Below are 18,414 nucleotides of genomic sequence, written 5' to 3'. Positions count from 1 at the left end.
AATTTGACACACAGATACATTAAAGGCTGAGTGGTAATGAGTGGTTTTAGCATTTTCCTTTTTGAGAGGAGAATATGTTTGTCATCAAGCACTTGAATCCTTTCCCCAGGTCACTACAGGAAAAGATATCTTCACTAAAGTGCATCAGCACACTGAGAGCAACACACCACCACAGCGGTTAATTTTGGAAAGGCTGCTGTAACCTCCACTAGTGACTGATATTTAACAGAAGACAGATTGGTAAGTACACAAAAGCCTGAAAAAGCTATGGTCAAAGTACAGCTTTCAATTGTAATTCACAGGTAAAAGTCCTAATCAGTAAAACTACTGACACCAAAGAGAGATTAATTGCAAATTGAATTCTAGCAGTGATTTCAACCTAGCTTGCTTTTGTCATAGTGTTATTTTGGTGGGGTGGTTAGGTAGGAAATGAGTAGCTTAGTATACTGGAAGGCTGATAGGGCACTTCATTTTCTTTCTAAGAAGTCAAGATGTTGTGTTCCTCTGCATGGTGGACCTAGTGGCCTCTAATCAGTGAAGAGTGCTCCTTCCTCAGCTGCAGCCTTCTCTGTCTTGTGCTTTCATGATTTCTTTAGGTAAAAGTGTATTTTTGGACTTCTCAACATTCAGTTCTATACATAACTGTTCTCCTCTCTCTAGAAGCAGGCAGCAACATTGAATGCTTTATAAGGGCAATTGCTGAAGGTCTTCTCTCTGGATCTGGATGAATCATAAATTTGAGCAACTCTGTAAATTCTTGGAAAAGCCTGTGTAGTATCTGAGGTAATCTATTCTATCTGATTCCATGCCATTGGTCTCCATTCCTGGGAAGAGATTCTGCACCAGCAGCACATACCACTGTGAGGGCAAGTACAAGATATCTGCTTTTAGTAGCTGCTATAGTTCTTCTGTAAAACTTCATTTCCAAAAAAAAGGACTATCATCCTTTTCAATCTGTGGGCTAGAGATCCTTGTTACATGCCCAGAATTACCTATTTTAAGTATAACTTTGTTGGATGCCCAGTGACATGCTTTGACTGTGTCTCCACGCAAATCTCATCTTGAATTATAGCTCCCATAATTCCCATATGTTGTGAGAAGGACCTGGTGGGAGATAATTGAATCATGGGGCAGTTTCCCCAATATTGTTCTCCTGGCAGTGAATACGTCTCAATAGATCTGACGGTTTTATAAGGGGAAACCTGTTTCAGTTGGCTCTCATTCTCTCTTATCTGCCGCCACATAAGATGTAGCTTTCGTCTTCTGACATGAGTGAGAGGCCTCCCCAGCGATGTGGGATGTGAGTCCATTAAACCTCTTTTTCTTTATACATTACCCTGTCTCGAGTATCTCTTTACCAGCAGTGTAAAAATGGACTAATACACTAAATTGGTACAGTTAGAGTCGAGTGCTCCCTTAAAGATACCCAAAAATATGGAAGCAACTTTGGNTAGCTTTCGTCTTCTGACATGAGTGAGAGGCCTCCCCAGCGATGTGGGATGTGAGTCCATTAAACCTCTTTTCTTTATACATTACCCTGTCTCGAGTATCTCTTTACCAGCAGTGTAAAAATGGACTAATACACTAAATTGGTACAGTTAGAGTCGAGTGCTCCCTTAAAGATACCCAAAAATATGGAAGCAACTTTGGAACTGGATAATAGGCAGAGGTTGGAACAGTTTGGAGGGCTCAGAAGAAGACAGGAAAATGTGGGAAAGTTTGGAACTTCCTAGAGACTAGTTGAATGGCCTTGATCAAAATGCTGATGATATGAACAATGAAATCCAGGCTGAGGTGGTCTCGGACAGAGATGAGGAACTTGTTGAGAACTGGAGTAAAGGTGACTCTTGTTATGTTTTAGCAAAGAGACTGGTGACTTTTTGGCCCTGTCCTAGAGATTTGTGGAACTTAGAACTTGAGGGAGATGATTTAAGGCATCTAGTGGAAGAAATTTCTAAGCACCAAAGCATTCAAAAGGTGACTTGGATGCTGTTAAAAGCATTTCATTTCAAAAAAGAGACAAGAGAACATAAAAGTTCAAAAAATTTGCAGCCTGACAATGTGATAGAAAAGAAAAACCCATTTTCTGAGGAGAAATTCAAACCAGCTGCAGAAATTTATATAAGTAGAGTAGCCAAATGTGAATCACCAAGACAATGGGGAAAATGTCTCCAGAGCATGTCAGAGGTCTTCATGGCAGCCCCTTCCATCACAGGCCAGAAGGTCTAGGAGGACAAAATGGTTTAGTGGGCCAGGCCCTGAGCCCTCCTGCTTTGTGCATCCTAGAGACTTGGTGTCTTGTGTCCCAGCCACTACGGCTGTGGCTACAAGGGGCCAAGGTACAGCTTGGGTTGTGGCTTCAGAGGGTGCAAGACCCAAATCTTGGCAGCTTCCACATGGTGTTGAGCCTGCAGCTGCACAGAAGTCAAGAATTGAGGTTTGGGAACTTCTGTCTACATTTCAGAAGATGTATGGAAATACCTGGATGTCCAGGGAGAAGTTTGCTGCAGGGGCAGGGCCCTCATGGAGAAACTCTGCTAGGGCAATGTGGAAGGGAAATACAGGGTCAGAGCACCTACACAGAATCCCTACCGGGGTACCACCTAGTGGAGCTGTGAGAAGAGGGCCATAGTCCTCCAGACCCCAGAATGGTAGCTCCACCAACAGCTTGCACCATGCACCTGGAAAAGCTGCAGACACTCAATACCAGCACAAGAACATAGCCAGGAGGGAGGCTGTACCCTGCAAAGCCACAGGGGTGGAGCTGCCCAAGACCATAGGAACCTACCTCTTGCATCAGCATGACCTGGATGTGAGACATGGAGTCAAAGGAGATTATTCTGGAGCTTTAAGATTTGACCCACTGGATTTTGAACTTGCATGGGGCCTGTAGCCCATATTTTGGGGCCAGTTTCTCCCATTTGGAACAGCTATATTTACCCAATGCCTGTACCCCCACTGTGTCTAGGAAGTAGCTAACTTGCTTTTGATTTTACAGGCTCATATGCAGAAGGGACTTGCCTTGACTTTAGACTGTGTGTTTTTTGTTTTTGTTTTTGTTGTTTTGTTTTTTTGAGACTGAGTTTCACTCTTGTTGCCCACGCAGGAGTTCAATGGCATGATCTCGGCTTACCACAACCTCTGCCTCCTGGGTTCAAGCGAGTCTTCTGCCTCAGCCTCCCAAGTAGTTGGGATTACAGGCATGTGCCACCACACCCAGCTAATTTTGTATTTTTAGTAGAGACAGGGTTTCTCCTTGTTGGTCACACTGGTCTTGAACTCCCAACCTCAAGTGGTCTGCCTGCCTCGCTCACCTAAGGTGCTGGGATTACAGGCATGAGCCACCACACCCAGCCTGGACTGTGGTCTTTTGAGTTAATGCTGAAACGAGTTAAGACTTTGGGGGACTGTTGGGAAGGCTTGATTGGCTTTGAAATGTGAGGACATGAGATTTAGGAGGGGCCAGAGGTGGAATAATATGATTTGGCTGTTTCCCCACCCAAATCTCATCTTGAACTGTAGTTCCCATAATTCTCATATGTTGTGAGAGGAATCTGGGAGGAGTTAATTGAATCATGGGGGCAGTTTCCCCAATACTTTTCTGGTAGTGAATAAGTCCTCCTGAGAGCTCTGATGGTTTCATAAGAGCAAACCCCTTTCACTAGTTTCCCTCATTCTCTCTTGTCTGCTGCCCTGTAAGATGTGCCTTTTGTCTTCTGTCAGGGTTGTGAGGCCTCCCCAGCCATATGGAACTGTGAGTCCATTAAACCTCTTTTTCTTTATACATTACCCAGTCTCGGGTATGTCTTTATCAGGAGCCTGAAAATGGACCAGTACCCCCAGTCGTCTTCATCCCCTTCTTCAGAGGCTGCATTGAGGATTGAGGTTTGAGATATGAAAATATTACCAGGTTACATATCCATGTGAATCAAAGACATCGAATGAATATACCTCAAGTACTGGCCAACTTGCAGAAGGAGATCCTTCACCTCTGCTTGTTAAAAGTAACTCGTGATTCTGGAATTCTTACTTGTAGCATCAACTGACCTTCCACCATCACAATATCCATTCTGTGGAAGCATATGAGCATCTGCCCAAGCAGACAAGTGTCAAACTCCACGAATGCGGTCCGAGCACTGCGTGAGCATACACTTCTCTGAAAGCGTTCTGCTCATCAACAGAGCCAGCCAGTGACTTTTCTGATCACTTAATGCACCTATCCAGTCTCTCCACAGGCGGCCCCTGGGGCTGCCGGGGTGCTGGCGTCGGGGTGGCCCTGGCGCTGTCCCCAGCCCCATTCCCCAGCCCGTGCAGCACCATGAGGTGGGACTCCTGGGCGCGTCCTGGGCTCTGGCCCACCTGCGACACCAGCTGCCTGCAGGGCCAGACCCAGCTCCACCCCTCGGGGCTCCGCAACTCAGGGGGTCGCCCAGGGGCGCGGGCCCGGCTTCGTCCTCGACGCCCACGGTGTCCGCCCCGGCCCTGGCTTGGCCGACTGCGGCCGGGTCCGGGTGTGGCTCGGGCTCGGGCGCGCCCCTCACATCTCTCCAGGGTCCGCTTCCTCGCCTCTGTGGGGCCCCGCCGAGACCCCCGGTGGCCCCGGCTCCAGCGGCTGCAGCGTCGCCATCTCCGGGCAGACCCCGGCCGACATCAAAGCGACCGCGCGGTGGGGCCGGCGGGGACAGGGGCTGCGCAGCGCAGCCTGGGGTGGGGCGGCGGGGCCCCGGGAACTGCTCGGAACCGAGGGTGCTGGGGCCGCCCGCCCCGCACAGCTCCGAGCAAGCTTGGGGAGGGAGACACACTCTCAGCCCATCCCGCCGCGCCCGACAGCGCTCCGAGTCCCGAGTCCCTTCACCCCCATTCTACAGACACCAAGCTGAGGCCAAAGACGGGACGCTCACTCCTGAGTATTTGCTGCCTGCTGCGTGGACACCACCGACCTACTGTTTACAGAGGTCAGGGACCCGGCCCCCCAGGCCCCCAAGACCCCCAGGACCCCGCTTCCGGGGGAGGAGGGCGTCCTCAGCAACGGTGACCCGCACCACAGCGCTGCTCACCCGGGGTCACTGCCCCAGCCGGTGCGAGGCCCGCAGGGCGCTGGGGATGCGCGACCCACTCCAGGGAACCTGCGCCTCTGGGTAAGGGAGGGCTGCGCACCCAACTCGGCTCTGTGAGGACCCACTGAGGTCGGCGTGCGGGCTGCGGCCGCGAAGGCAGGGTTTCTGGAGAGGAGGTTCGAGAGCCTGGAAGAAGGATGGGCTGTGCGTGTGTGTGTGTGACTGTGAGACTGTATGTGTGGCTGTGCGTGACTGTGTCTGAGAGACTGTGTACGTGGCGTGCGTCTGTGTGTGTGCGCGCGTATGTCTGTGTGTGTACGTCTGTGTGTTCGTGCGTATATAATTTCTAAGTGGACATCACCTTACACATCACAAGGTTAAAAAATGACCCCTGGGCTGTGCCAGGCCAAGCAGAGAGAGAAAGCCCCGCTTGAAAGTGCCTGGAGGACCCAGGCTGTCACTCTCGCCACACTCCGTGGAGTCTGTGGTTGCAACTTCTGTCACTCAAGGCCTGAGGGCGGGGAGATTGGAGCCATATCCAATCAGGGCGCTGGAATGAGAACTGCCCAGTCAGGCACGCAGCCAGAGAGGAGGCGGTGGCTTCCGAGATGTGGCGCGGTCTTTGCGTCTGGCTCCTTCCAGGCCTTGGGTTGGGGGCTTTATCTGTCTGCGTAGTCGGTTCTGGGAGGCCTCGGTGATTTGACCACAGCCTCAGCCTCAGCCTCCGTTGCTCTGTGACCTGCGGGTATTGGATGATTTGTAGCTAAGACTCCCGGATACCCCTGAAGTGGAGACCGCCTTCTCGCCGCTGTGGGGCCCCGCCGAGACCCCCGGTGGCCCCGGCTCCAGCGGCTGCAGCGTCGCCATCTCCGGGCAGATCTCCCCCTCCCCGGGCAGACGTCAAAGCGACCGCACGGGGGGGCCGGCGGGAACTGGGGCTGCACAGCGCGGCCTGGGGTTGGGGCGGCGGGGCCCCCGGGAGCTGCTCGGAACTGAGAGTCTTGGGGCCGCCCGCTCTCAGCCCATCTCGCTGTGCCCGACAGCGCGCATCAGGAGGGCATCAAAGGTGTTTTAGTAGAGTGGCAGTGGACAGCAGCATCCATGCAGAAGGAGCAGCTTGTGGACAGTCACAGGCTGGTTAACCGGTGACAAATTCCTGAAGGTGCCTGACAAATTCAAGGAGAGCCTGTTTCCAGATCAGCTGGGGTCTGGGTTTTGTGTTCGCCTTTTCCCACTGCTCCAGTGAGGCAGGACAGTGGGGCCAGATTGCACTCAACCATGGTCAAGAGCTCCCCTACAAGCTGGGGAGGACTAACTCCCTTCTCAGCCCAGGGACACAGAAGGTTAGAGCAGCCTGTCCAGTGGGGATTTGAGCTCAGAGAGGGGAAGCCACTGTCTCAGAGTCACAGAGCAGGTCAGCGGCAGGCCCAGGTCCTGGATCCGCAAGCTCTTTGTTTCTGAAGAAATATTCCACCCCAGAGCATGGGAGTTATCTGAGCGCTAACTCCCTGGCAGGTGAGGTCATTTTGCCCATTCTCTCTTTTCACCTTCATTGTGTGTGTGCTTTGTGTAAATGTCCCCATCGTATGGTGGAAAACTTAGGCTCAGAGAGGGGCAAAGGCCTGTGCAAGGCTACAGAACTCAGAAGTGCCTGAGCAGAAACAAGGACCAGACAGACTTTCCCTTGACTTTGCTCTGGTCCATCTGGAGGTGGGGCAATTTGTTGGGGGACCAGAGGCCATCAGCAGCCCTCTTGGTGGCCATGTGAGCTCAGGGGAGATGTGCATGAAAAAGCTGGAGGCCATGATGCTTTCACCCTCACTCATTTCTAAAGGGGCAGGAATCTTTGCATGGCACAGATGCCTCGTTTGCCAAAATGACCCTCCCCTCCATGCCTCTGGCCCCAGAGGTGAGTCACAGGTGGGTGAGGGTGGTGTCAGGCATGGGCAGGGTGATGTTGCTAGCACACTCTTTAGGCCCTGCTTCAACCCAGGAAACTGGATTTGTCAGGCAAAGCCCAGATATAGTGTATCAAAATCTGGATTTCAAATAATGTTTTCAGGTGATTCACATGCACATTGATAATTTTAACTGGCAGTAATTCTATAATTGAAAGGGAAAAGAATATATAGATATATTGACTTGTCAAAAAGGTAAAGACTGAATGTTTCAAGGCATATACATCTTATCTTACAAAAAATAACTAAAAACAATAATAAAGAGGGGATAGGGAATGAGTTGAAGTAGAAATTAAACAAATAGGGCATAATTAGTAGATGTTGAGGCTGAGCATCAGCTTATACTATTTTGGTTATTGTGTATAGGTTAAAATATTCTCTAATAAAACACTTGTATAAAAAGAAAAACTGTAACATTAGCTCTTAAGATCGTGGTTAGGTTTGGGGAGGAGGAAAAGAGGAAGGAAGTGGTTTGTGGGCAAAAACGGGTAGCTCTATTCTATAATTACACAAATGTATTAGCTTTGTTACAACTTATTGAGCATTACATTAATATTTTATTGTGCATATGTTTCTGTATGCATGTTATACATCAATAAAATTTTAAATATTATTTAATCCTAACTTAATATTTCAGAATAATAGCAATGCTTGGCATTGTTTTGTTTCAAAGTGGGGCATTTACACTCAGGCATCATGAGATGGATATTAATATTCCAAGGTATTTATTCATGTCCTGACCTTTGGGCGTCCCCCTCAATCTTTCATTTTTTATTTCAATTGAGTAAGCAGCATGGTTTTAGTTTTGGGGAATGTAAATTTCTTACAGCAAAGTCCTTCCTCCACAATATTCCCCACGGCCAGGCCACCTAGCACCGTGGGCTGCACATAGTGTGCACCCAGTGTGTTTGGAACTGGTTTGAATCAGGAAGAAAACAAGTAGCAGAAGTCAGTTTTGCAAAGGATAGAATGTGGGTAATACGAGTAAGATTGAAAGGCCACAACTCAACAGCAAACACTTCTTACATTAATTTGAGAAATACTTGCAACTGGTTCTCTGAAAGATGTTGGTTTACAGCAGGCATTGGGAGTATGGTTGCATATTGTAATCACCTGGAGAGCTTTAACTCACACTGCTGCCTGGGTCTCACTCTAGAGATTGTCTTAATTATTCCCTGGCAACTTGGGTTTGGGAACATTAAACACCACCTCCCACATGCACAGCAGGTTATTCTAATGTGCATACAAGGGTAAGAAGCATTGATTCAGGGTCAGGGATGCATTGGTTGTGTGTGATTTCTATGTGTGGTCCAGGCATTTGCCCTATAGCTGCTCCTAGATGGGGGTCTTAGAAAACATCTTGGCCCTTGAAAACATACTCTGCTGGTTGGCTAAATTGCATCAGGGAAAAATAGCAGCAGCTCCATCTCTATGTCACTTGCCGTCAGAGCAAAAGTTGTTTCAGGCACAGTAAGTTGATTTAGTCTATATTAAAAATCATAAGTATCCTACCAATACAGAATAAGGATACAAAGGGTTTCCAGATATGTGGAGTGCATTATAGGTGTTTTTGTATTTATCCTATAAGAAATTACAAATATAATGGTGGGCATTAATTTCCTAAACCAATGCTTAGCCATTTCCTCAAATCATTTCCAGTTTTTCCAAGAGACTTCAGAAGCATTCCCTGGAGTGAATTATTTCTAATGGTGAAGAGTACTTGATAGATGGGATGAGATTCTCAAAAAAAAATCTTGCTTCTACTTCAGAAGTGTCACTCTTCAGCTCCTTGAAGGACCAGAAAACCTGGCTGAGTAGTGTGGTCTATGGAGGTGCATGGGCTTCAGAGACAGGCCAACGATGATCCTGAGTCCAAGCCAGCTGCTTAGTAGATGTGGAACAGTTTTATAAGCCTTACCTGTGAGAAAAAACAAAACAAAATTGATTGCAAAAAGAGAAATTAAAAAAATTTTCTTATTGTATTCATGTTCTTGGCAATGGCTTTTATGCTGGTTCCCATCAACAGACAGAATCTGTTTCCCAAACCTTGAACTTTCTTGCTTTATTTGCACAGGCCAAAGCTGTGCATATGACAGTGGGCCAGTTTGGTGCCTAGGCTCAAAAGGTCTTAAATGGCTCTGTTATCTTTTCAGAATTTTCCATGTCCATGAAAACAAGCCCATTTTAGCTTTCTGTAGGATAAAGTAGCATGCTGAGAAAAGCCCAAGAGCCTCAGTTTACAGACAGCTCACTCCCAGAAGCAGAGCCACCTAATTCACTAGCAGCTGAACACTCACACATATAGGAGCCAAACTGAGCCCAGAAGAATGGCCCAGCTGAGCCCAGTCTAAATTTCTTTTTTTTTTTTTGAGACGGAGTCTCGCTCTGTCGCCCAGGCTGGAGTTCAGTGGCCGGATCTCAGCTCACTACAAGCTCCGCCTCCCGGGTTTACGCCATTCTCCTGCCTCAGCCTCCCGAGTAGCTGGGACTACAGGGGCCCGCCACCTCGCCTGGCTAGTTTTTTGTATTTTTTTAGTAGAGACAAGGCTTCACCGTGTTAGCCAGGATGGTCTCGATCTCCTGACCTCGTGATCCGCCCGTCTCGGCCTCCCAAAGTGCTGGGATTACAGGCTTGAGCCACCGCGCCGGCAGCCCAGTCTAAATTTCTAACCACCTCAGCCCCTGAGAGAGGAGACAGTCAGAGGCTGGTTAGGAAGATAGGGAGGGAGGGTCTCGGGAGAGGAAAACCACCCGCGGGACTGCACCTACCGTGCCCCTGTAGGTAGTGGGAAGAAATGTGGTTAAGAACTTCCTCTTATGCCAGGATGTTGCTCAGATGGGACTATCCCAACTTAGGCATAGGCAAAATAAATCAACCTAAATTTCCTTGTTTTCACCCAGCTCATTGTAAAGTCATTAACCTGATATTAGTATTGTGGTTTTAGCTTCTCCCCTGTAAGTTTCCCTTAGGCACTCATGGGTAATAACCAAAATGGAATCACTGTGGCCAACCCCAGGCATGCGCAGATGCAACACCCTTGGTGGGGAACTTGACCCCTCCCCATTTGGGTAGAACCCACAGAAGACTTCCTCTTTCTTGCCACATAAAAGACCCAGAAGTCAGCCCCATTTCTGGCAACATGCTTTCAGGTCCCCTCTTGCTGCTGAGAGCTTTCCTATTGCTTAATAAATCCTATTCTGCTTTCTCACTCTGGTGTATATGTGCCTCATTTTTCCAGGTCATGGGAGGAGAGCCTGAACCTGGCTAAACTGAGACCACCACACCGGCACCAAACAGCAACTAGGAGACCGTGATATTCACGTGGACACTCTCAGCTTGCACCTCTGCTCTCTCTAGGGGGCACTGTCCCACCCACCCTTGAGCCTGAGGAGAAAAGTTGGTAGGCTGTTCCCTCACTTCCAGAAGAAAAGAGGTGTTCAGGCTGTCACTTCCCTGAGGTCAGAGCCCTCATGGCTGCACTCAATGTGGCAGCCACCTGCCATATGTAGCTACTGGGTACCTGGAATGTGGCTGGTTTGAAGTAGTATGTGCTGCGAACAAAAAAAATGCACAGTGAGTTTAGAAGAATTAGACCAGAAATATACTTTATTTCTAATTATATTGATCATGTATTAAAACAGTATTTTGGATACAATAGGTTACAATTATAAACATTTCACTTGTTTCTTTTTATTAGTTTGGATGTGGCCAATAAAAAACTAAATTCACAACGAACATTTTATTTTTTAGAGACTTGTTTCCTCTTCAAATCTCAGGTGTCCTACTCAAAAGACCAGAGGCCAGAAAGGTTATGAAATCTAAAACATTAAAATAATTGTGATTATATTGTTTCCATTTGTGAGCAAGCGTGTCTGTGTGTGTGCGTGCGCGGGCATGCACAATTGATAAATGGACGTAACATTACACAACAGAAGGTTAAAAATGAACCCCCAACAGAGCCAGGCCTAGCACAGAAAGCAAGCCCTGACTGAAAATACCTGGAGAGACGAGTCTGTCACTCTTGCCTCATTAAGTGTATGGTCGAATTTCTGTCACTCGAATTCTGTCACTCAAAGCTTGAGGGCGTAGAGCTAGTAGCGGTATCCAATGAGGGCGCCGGACTGGGAACTGCCCAATCGGGCAAAGGAGGGGGCGGCATCCGGGATCTGGCGCGGCTTTTCTCTCTCTCTTAAGCCAGAGCTGTGTTAGGGCCTCACGGTCCTGCTGCCACCCTCAGGGAGGCCTCGGTGATTCCGCCACAGCCTCGGCCTCCGTCGCTCTGTGACCAGCGGGTATTGGATGATTCTAGCTAAGACTTCGCGACACCCTTGAAGCCCTGAAATGGTGAGTGTGCGGGGCGGGGCGTCCTGAGGCTGGAGGGGCCTCATCGGCACCGGCGGGAAATGGCGGCCGCGGGACCGAGTCTGCAAACGGAGTCTCCGCTGCCGCCGCTCAGCCCTCGGTCCTCAGTCCCCTCCGGTGAGGGTCCCGCGCTCCTGTCGGTCCCCGCAGGGCGGCTCTGCCCAGCCTGCAGCCCTCCTCGTGCAGCTCTTTGCCCGCAGCCCCGCACCTTCCTCGGGCTGTGGGGTGAGGAGCTCACCGGGAAGACGCCGGCGCGGCGTGCGCGGGCACCGCGTGGGAGGAGCTGTGGTCCGGGGTCCTGTCCCTTCTTTACCCTTGTCAGAATGAGATGGAGGCTCCGTCAAAACACAGAGTTCATGTGAGCAAACGGGACTCATTAATGGGACAGCGCCCCCGTGGCTCGTGGTTTGGGGGCTGCCAGCGGGTCTTGAAGGAAACGCTTGTGTGAGGAAGGGAAGCCAATCACCCGCCCGCCCCAACTTTCCCACCGGTCCCCTTGCCCTGAGCGCCGCCTCCGCCTGGCTGTTCCTGAGTGGCCTCTTTTAGAATAGGCTGGTGTCGTGTGCACAGCGCTTCGCTGAGTTCTGTGAGTGGTTCTGCCACATTATGGAACTTGAGGAGGGTGTGGGCGCCCCTGGTTGTTGGAGACGTTCAGAAATGAAGACGGGTGTCCAGAGGCAGGGACTGGCGTCTGCAGGGGGGCAGTTGCGGGAAGAGCGCTGAGCTTGTGGGGTCTGCGCTGACTCTGGGTGGGGTCTTTAGTGAGTTGCTGGACGCCCTGTTGGGGTTGGAGCATTTGGTGTTGAGGAAACTCCGCAGGTTTTCTGTCAGAAGAAAGACATGGCTGAGCCTAGGCTGGAGGGAGTCGCCCATGTCTGCGGGAGGCGCGACTGGGTTCTGCACATGCGCGGTCCTGCTGGGCACTGTCCTGTTCCTCCAGGTCTCCTTGCGGGGAAAGAGGGGACTGAGAACTTGGAGGAAAGGAGTTCTGAGAAACATCCCTTCCCCGCACCCTGCTGCCGGCCGCCACCCGGTGCTAACCCACTCCTGAGCATGCCCACTGGGCATTCGAATGGCCACACTCATCCCAGGACAGGGTTCTACCCTCAGGAATTGTGCCCATGGCAGCTTTGCTCCTACAATTTTCTCATAAGAACACACACAGTGCCCAGAAGACTCCTGGCTCATGTCAACCCCAGATCTGTAGCAGGAATCTGTTTTTTTCACCTACCTAGGCTTCTGGACTACCTGATCCTAATCTCCTCTGCCTTTATGGACTCAGGAATCAGTCAGAGCTTAGCCCTGCCTGGGCCTGAACTTGTAGCACAAACCAGTCCTTTCGTCAATCCTGCCTTGCCCCCACCCAAGGCTCTTGATAGCACCTTTCTCTCTTATGCTCTTTTCTTCCCCACACATCCTCTTTCCTGTGCACACAGTTTGCTCAAGTGCATCCCTCATGTGCAACAAGAATTCCAACGTTAGTGAGTTCAAGACCAGACCTTTAGACCTGCCTGTTGTAGGACCAAATACAAATTAGAAGAGGCTTAATGCTTTCTCTTTAGAATGAGGGAAGAACTTTTGCTCTTCTCCCTTTTCTTAAAGCATTTAGTTTGAAAACTTTTATTTTTAAATATTGTCTCTGCTTCTTTGAAAAATATGTAAATCATTTTTGTCAGGTAACTAGGTCATTTGTCTTTTTTGACTCAAAACTGTCTTTAGGACCTGGGAACTATTGCGTTGAAATGCGAATAGCAAGAATATACACCCTATGCAACAGTTTCTGTAGGCGAGTAGGAGGCTGCCTTCAGCAGGTACCTGCCTCCACATGTCAAAACTACGTCCTATCATAAAGATATGGAAAGTGGTTTTTTTGTTTGTTTGTTTTTAATGTTACCAATTAGAAAACCCAGATGACCTCCCAAATTACTAGTTGACATTATTATAAACTATGTATGACAAATGGTGCTGTCATGTCTTGTACTTGAGTACTAATGGCGATGTTTTTTCTGTATTTGCAATCTATTAGATTGCCTGTGATGCATATCATATTTTGGTTTAATTAAATAACAAATCATTATCTTGCTGTTCTGTTATTGTGGAGAGTATCTTAGGATTGGAGATTATTTTGCTTTTAGTTATATTTTCCAAGCACTGTCCAGAATTACCAGATGGTATACACAAAGTGCCCACCAGGCTTCTCTTTAGAAAAAACCTTCCTTCTAAGGATTCCAGTCACAATCCACAATTTTTGGCGAAGTGCACAAAGTGCAGCAAAGTGCTCCACAAATCTGCAAACCAAAAGTTCTCTCTCTTTGGGATCTACAATCACTTCTAGAGCAGTTAGAATAGATTTCTACAAAAATAACTTTTCAGGACAGCCATCAGTTATTCCACTTCCCTCCATGCTCCTGGCATCTTCAGATCTGACACTGGTTCAGACATCATGGGACCCATACACCCAACCAGGATCACACATGTGCATTGATTAAACCTGAGAACTTCAATTCTGTCCCTTCTCCCCTTGTCCAAATGCCCAAAAATGTCCATAGCTCACCAGCCCTCCAGGACCTAAATGTGCATTCCCAAATTCTGAATTTATGTCCTGGGATTTGAGAGAAAAATGACACTTTTATCTAAGAAATATAGGTTCTTTTAATTATCAGACCCAGAGACTTGTTAAAATGAGACCACAGTCCTACTATTCCCCTCTTTGAACTATTTGTTTTTTGAAATTCCTTGCTATTGCCATCAGTGGCTATAAAGTAACCTAATAATACCACAATGGGCACTGTAACCCACACTCTATGACTTAACAATATATAGCCAGCCACTAACCAATTTTACTTCTGTAAATCAATAGAAATGTCTAACAACTTTGTATCATTCCCCTCTCTGCCTTCTTTTTTGCCTTTAAAAATACACTTGTAACTGCTTCTAATTGGAGTATATATTCAGGGCAGCTTTATACTGCAAGGTCGCAATCTTCAAGCTTTGGCCCAAATAAACTCTCTACTTATGTTTACCCCAGCTTTTTCCTTTTAGGTCAAAATATTCTTCAGAATGTGTTGAAGGAACCTCCATGAAAGGCTGTCTCTGGTTTTACTCTGTTTGCTGTAATCCCCAGGAATGCAGAGGCACATTGATCTCACCTAGAATCTGCACATAAAAGCTGGCTTCTGCCTAGGATTCACAAGATAGGGCCAGACTTTGGGTTAAAGACATACAGAAAACTCAGAGAAGGCATTTTCTGCATTATGAGAGGTCAACATAGACTTCTTAAACCCCACTTTCAGCGTGGAGCCCTTTGAGTTTTCCAGGTCTTGTCACCTGCTACAGCTGTGTGAGAAGCTTCTGGTGTGAACAGAATCCTGTGGCAGAATCTGTAAGTGTATAACAAGCACCTTAGCAGTGGGAGGTCAGGGCCACAAAATATCCAGAGCCATAATCACAACCATAATCACAAGTATGCCATCCTGTATACTGGGGTACTGGAGAACTTTCGTCTTTCCTCTTGTCTCAGAGTTAGCTGATCAGGGACAGTGCATATCACATCTGGATCCAGAATCTGCAGCTCTACCTGGGCAGTTCTATTTTCTATTTGCACTCCATGAAGTCAGTCTCAGTCTTTCTTGCCTGGATCACTATGGGGGCTTCAGCCAGGGTCACTGAGGACACTCAGTGAGTATTTGAGACATTTGAGGATGTCTTGTGCAGACTGGGGTCAGTCTGACAAGAAAGTCTAATTCTGGTTCCATTTCAGAGAAAGAAAAATGACTTATCAAGGGTTTGTTCCTCCCCTCACAGAAAGAATCTCATTGGTTCATAACCAGATAAGAGTTGTTCCAGTTTTCTGGTTCTGGAGACTCAAACTGATCAATAAGCTAATTGCTTCTATTTTGTATGGTCATTAGAAAAAGAGACGAAGCAGTCATGGTCCCTCCCATGAAGGAACTTGCAGTCTAGAGCACATGAATAAATGGTAGAATTCAGCATCATGTGTTCAGTACAAAGACGGAAACTGCATGGGAAGCTTAAGCTTCATTAGGGTTACTTCCCTTTTATTGTTTTGTGAGTTTTGATGCCTCTACCTGAAGGGCTATTCATGGATAGAAGAGAAGTTCTTATTATTTGTATTGTTTTTAGCTTGCTAAGAATAAGTATTTAGCTTCTAATATAATTGGTCCAGAAAAACATAAGGGTTTTGGTTAAATTCCTCCTTATTGTATGTTGTAATATAGACAGGGAAGTGTCTAAAATAGATTAAAATTACACAAACTCTGGGAATCAAATTTCTCTTGCTCAGGCTTAGAAAAAACAAAACTGAAAATATTTAGTGGCCCAGAGAGCAGAAGCCTAGGGCCCACCTTCTCTCCCAACCCTGCCCAGATCCACCCTCTGCTGAATCTTGTCTAGGTCTAATCCACACTGAAATCTCTCACAGAACTGCTTAGAGGAGATCTGAGTTTGGGGTGGCTGCTCCTACTGCCTCTTCAGAGCTGGTGCTTCCAATTTCCTGAAACACAAAAGCAGATAAATGGGGAAAAGCAATATACTTTTGTGCTTTAAATTCTTTTTATAAAATTAAAACCAGTGTTTCTAGAGACACCCAGCAATCTGTTCTCCATCCCTACAGTTTTTTTTTTTTTACAATTCTCAAAGTAAATACAAATACAAAAATAAATTCCTCTGAATTGCACTTAACACTTCCATTCTGTTTCTCTCCCATCTATTTATATTGAACTATTATTCTGAACATTTTTTTAAAAAAAAATCAATGATAGGGAAACAGAAAAAAAAAATAGAAATGCTGGGCCCTGCATTTAAATCCTGGGAATTATAGGACACTTAGTACCCACCTCCCAGGATGTTATGAGAATTAACACACATAATGTGAGCTTCCCAGCACAGTGCTCTGTGACATACTCCTGCACACAAGTACATGCTCCGTAAAGATCACAGTAATGCATGTGCACATGTTTTTCAAATGCAGACTTATTTAGACATTGCCACCATCTCCAGCCTCTGTAACCATTGAAGGGCCTGCAGAGAATGTCCTGTTTCAGGATGATGACTGGTGGTCTTGTCTTCCGATGAAAAGTATTTGTGTTGGGGTAAGGGACCCTGTGTGCTGTGCCTGCTTTCTCTAGCTGAGTGGTACTATAATGAATCTAGGGGGAGGAATATCAGCATCAACAGGAGACTTGCTATAAGAATCTATATAATTCATGGACCTTTTTCAAACCTGCAGAATTTTGTTATTTACAGTGAGGCCTAGAATAGCAAATAATTTATATGCACATTGAAGCTTGAAAGCCTGTGCTTAGCTGACTCTCAGCCCAGTCTTCTAATAGGATCACATGCACTGTTTGACGACAAACAGTCACTTGTTCCCTCCCCACAGATCCTGTCTGTTGTTCTGGGTGGAAACATCCCTGTTTTTAAAATTAAAACATGATTCTACAGCGAGGCCAGGGTCAAGCATGAGGGTTTCCAGATACTTTAATGAGTGGTGAGTTTACCCTTTGTTCCAGGAAGTCACAGGGCCTACTCTGCTTGGTTTTGGTAGCAGCAGGTCAGTGTAGCCCATATTTCCACTGCAGCAACAGTAATTGCTCGCATGCCTTCCTTTTTCCTAAGAGTTATAGAATACTTTAGAGAACATTACTGTGTTGAAAGTTATTTTACCAGATAATTACAGTCAGAACTAGCTCCCTTAACTCATTTCTCCTGTGGTCAAATTGAGAACTCTGTCACTGGCCGGGCGCGGTGGCTCACACCTGTAATCCAGTGCTTTGGGAGGCCGAGGCAGGCGGATCACGAGGTCAGGAGATTGAGACCATCCTGGCTAACAAGGTGAAACCTTGTCTCTACTAAAAATACAAAAAAAAAATTAACCAGGCATGGTGGCAGGCGCCTGTAGTCCCAGCTGCTCGGGTGGCTGAGGCAGGAGAATGGCATGAACTCAAAAAGCAGAGCTTGCAGTGAGCTGAGATGGCGCCACTGCACTCCAGCCTGGGCAACAAAGCAAGACTCTGTCTCAAAAAAAAAAAAAAAAAAAAAAAAAAAAAAACTCTGCCCTTTGAAAAATATGTGTTTTCAGGAACCTTAACATTCAGGGATGTGGCCATAGAATTCTCCCCAGAAGAGTGGAAATGTCTGGATCCCGCCCAGCAGAATTTATATAGAGATGTGATGTTGGAGAACTATAGAAATCTGGTCTCCCTGGGTGAGGATAACTTTCACATGTAATTCCTAATATTCCCTCAGAGTTTTATTTTTTCTCTTTGTAGAATGTTTCTTGGGAGCTTCTGCTTTGCGTAAATTAGTTTCAGTTTGTTTCTTCATGAAAAAATTGGGAGTTTGCTGATGTAACAAAAATCTTTAAGATGTTTCATCTTTACCTAAACCTTCTTTTTTCTTGAGGTAATTTGTGTCCTTCACTCTAGATTACTGGTAATTCTAGAAATTCAGTGTTGTAAAATATTGTTTTCCACATCTTAAAATCCTGGGCCGGGTGCGGTGGCTCAAGCCTGTAATCCCAGCACTTTGGGAGGCCGAGACGGGTGGATCATGAGGTCAGGAGATCGAGACCATCCTGGCTAACACGGTGAAACCCCGTCTCTACTAAAAATACAAAAAACTAGCCGGGTGAGGTGGCGGGCGCCTGTGGTCCCAGCTACTCGGGAGGCTGAGGCAGGAAAATGGCGTGAACCCAGGAGGCGGAGGTTGCAGTGAGCTGAGATCCGGCCACTGCACTCCAGCCTGGGCGACAGAGCAAGACTCCGTCTCAAAAAAAAAAAAAAATCCAATTTGCACCAAGTTTTTTTGATTCAGTAGTACTGGGTAGTGGAACTTAGAAACCACAGATTTAAAATACTTAAATATTCTAAAGAGCCTATCAGGAAACAATTTTTTGATCAATTTTTTAGAATCTTCCATCATTTGTCTTTTCTTCTTAGCGTAGGGCTAAGTTGGTAATTGGTGAATCCTCGGCAATAGTCATGTTACTTTTTTTTTTTTTTTTTTTTTTTTTTTT

General features: G+C 47.0%; 1 protein-coding gene and 1 pseudogene across 1 annotated transcript in view; one reads left to right on the top strand and one right to left on the bottom strand.

Moving 5' to 3' along the window:
• Positions 1-527: 527 nt before the first annotated feature.
• On the bottom strand, positions 528-4,320 carry LOC108524359 (wee1-like protein kinase pseudogene; annotated as a pseudogene).
• Positions 4,321-5,652: 1,332 nt separating this feature from the next.
• LOC108524377 (zinc finger protein 141) overlaps positions 5,653-18,414 on the top strand; it is a 162,020-nt gene continuing 149,258 nt past the window's right edge. The window contains exon 1 of the mRNA XM_017865434.1: positions 5,653-5,851. The gene's annotated coding sequence lies outside the window, so the exon portion shown is untranslated. The remainder of the gene's footprint in view (positions 5,852-18,414) is intronic.

This window comes from Rhinopithecus bieti, unplaced genomic scaffold, assembly GCF_001698545.2.
Source record: "Rhinopithecus bieti isolate Rb0 unplaced genomic scaffold, ASM169854v2 scaffold_79532, whole genome shotgun sequence".
NCBI classification, from domain to species: Eukaryota; Metazoa; Chordata; class Mammalia; order Primates; family Cercopithecidae; genus Rhinopithecus; species Rhinopithecus bieti.
This window is presented reverse-complemented; position numbering and strand designations above follow the sequence as displayed.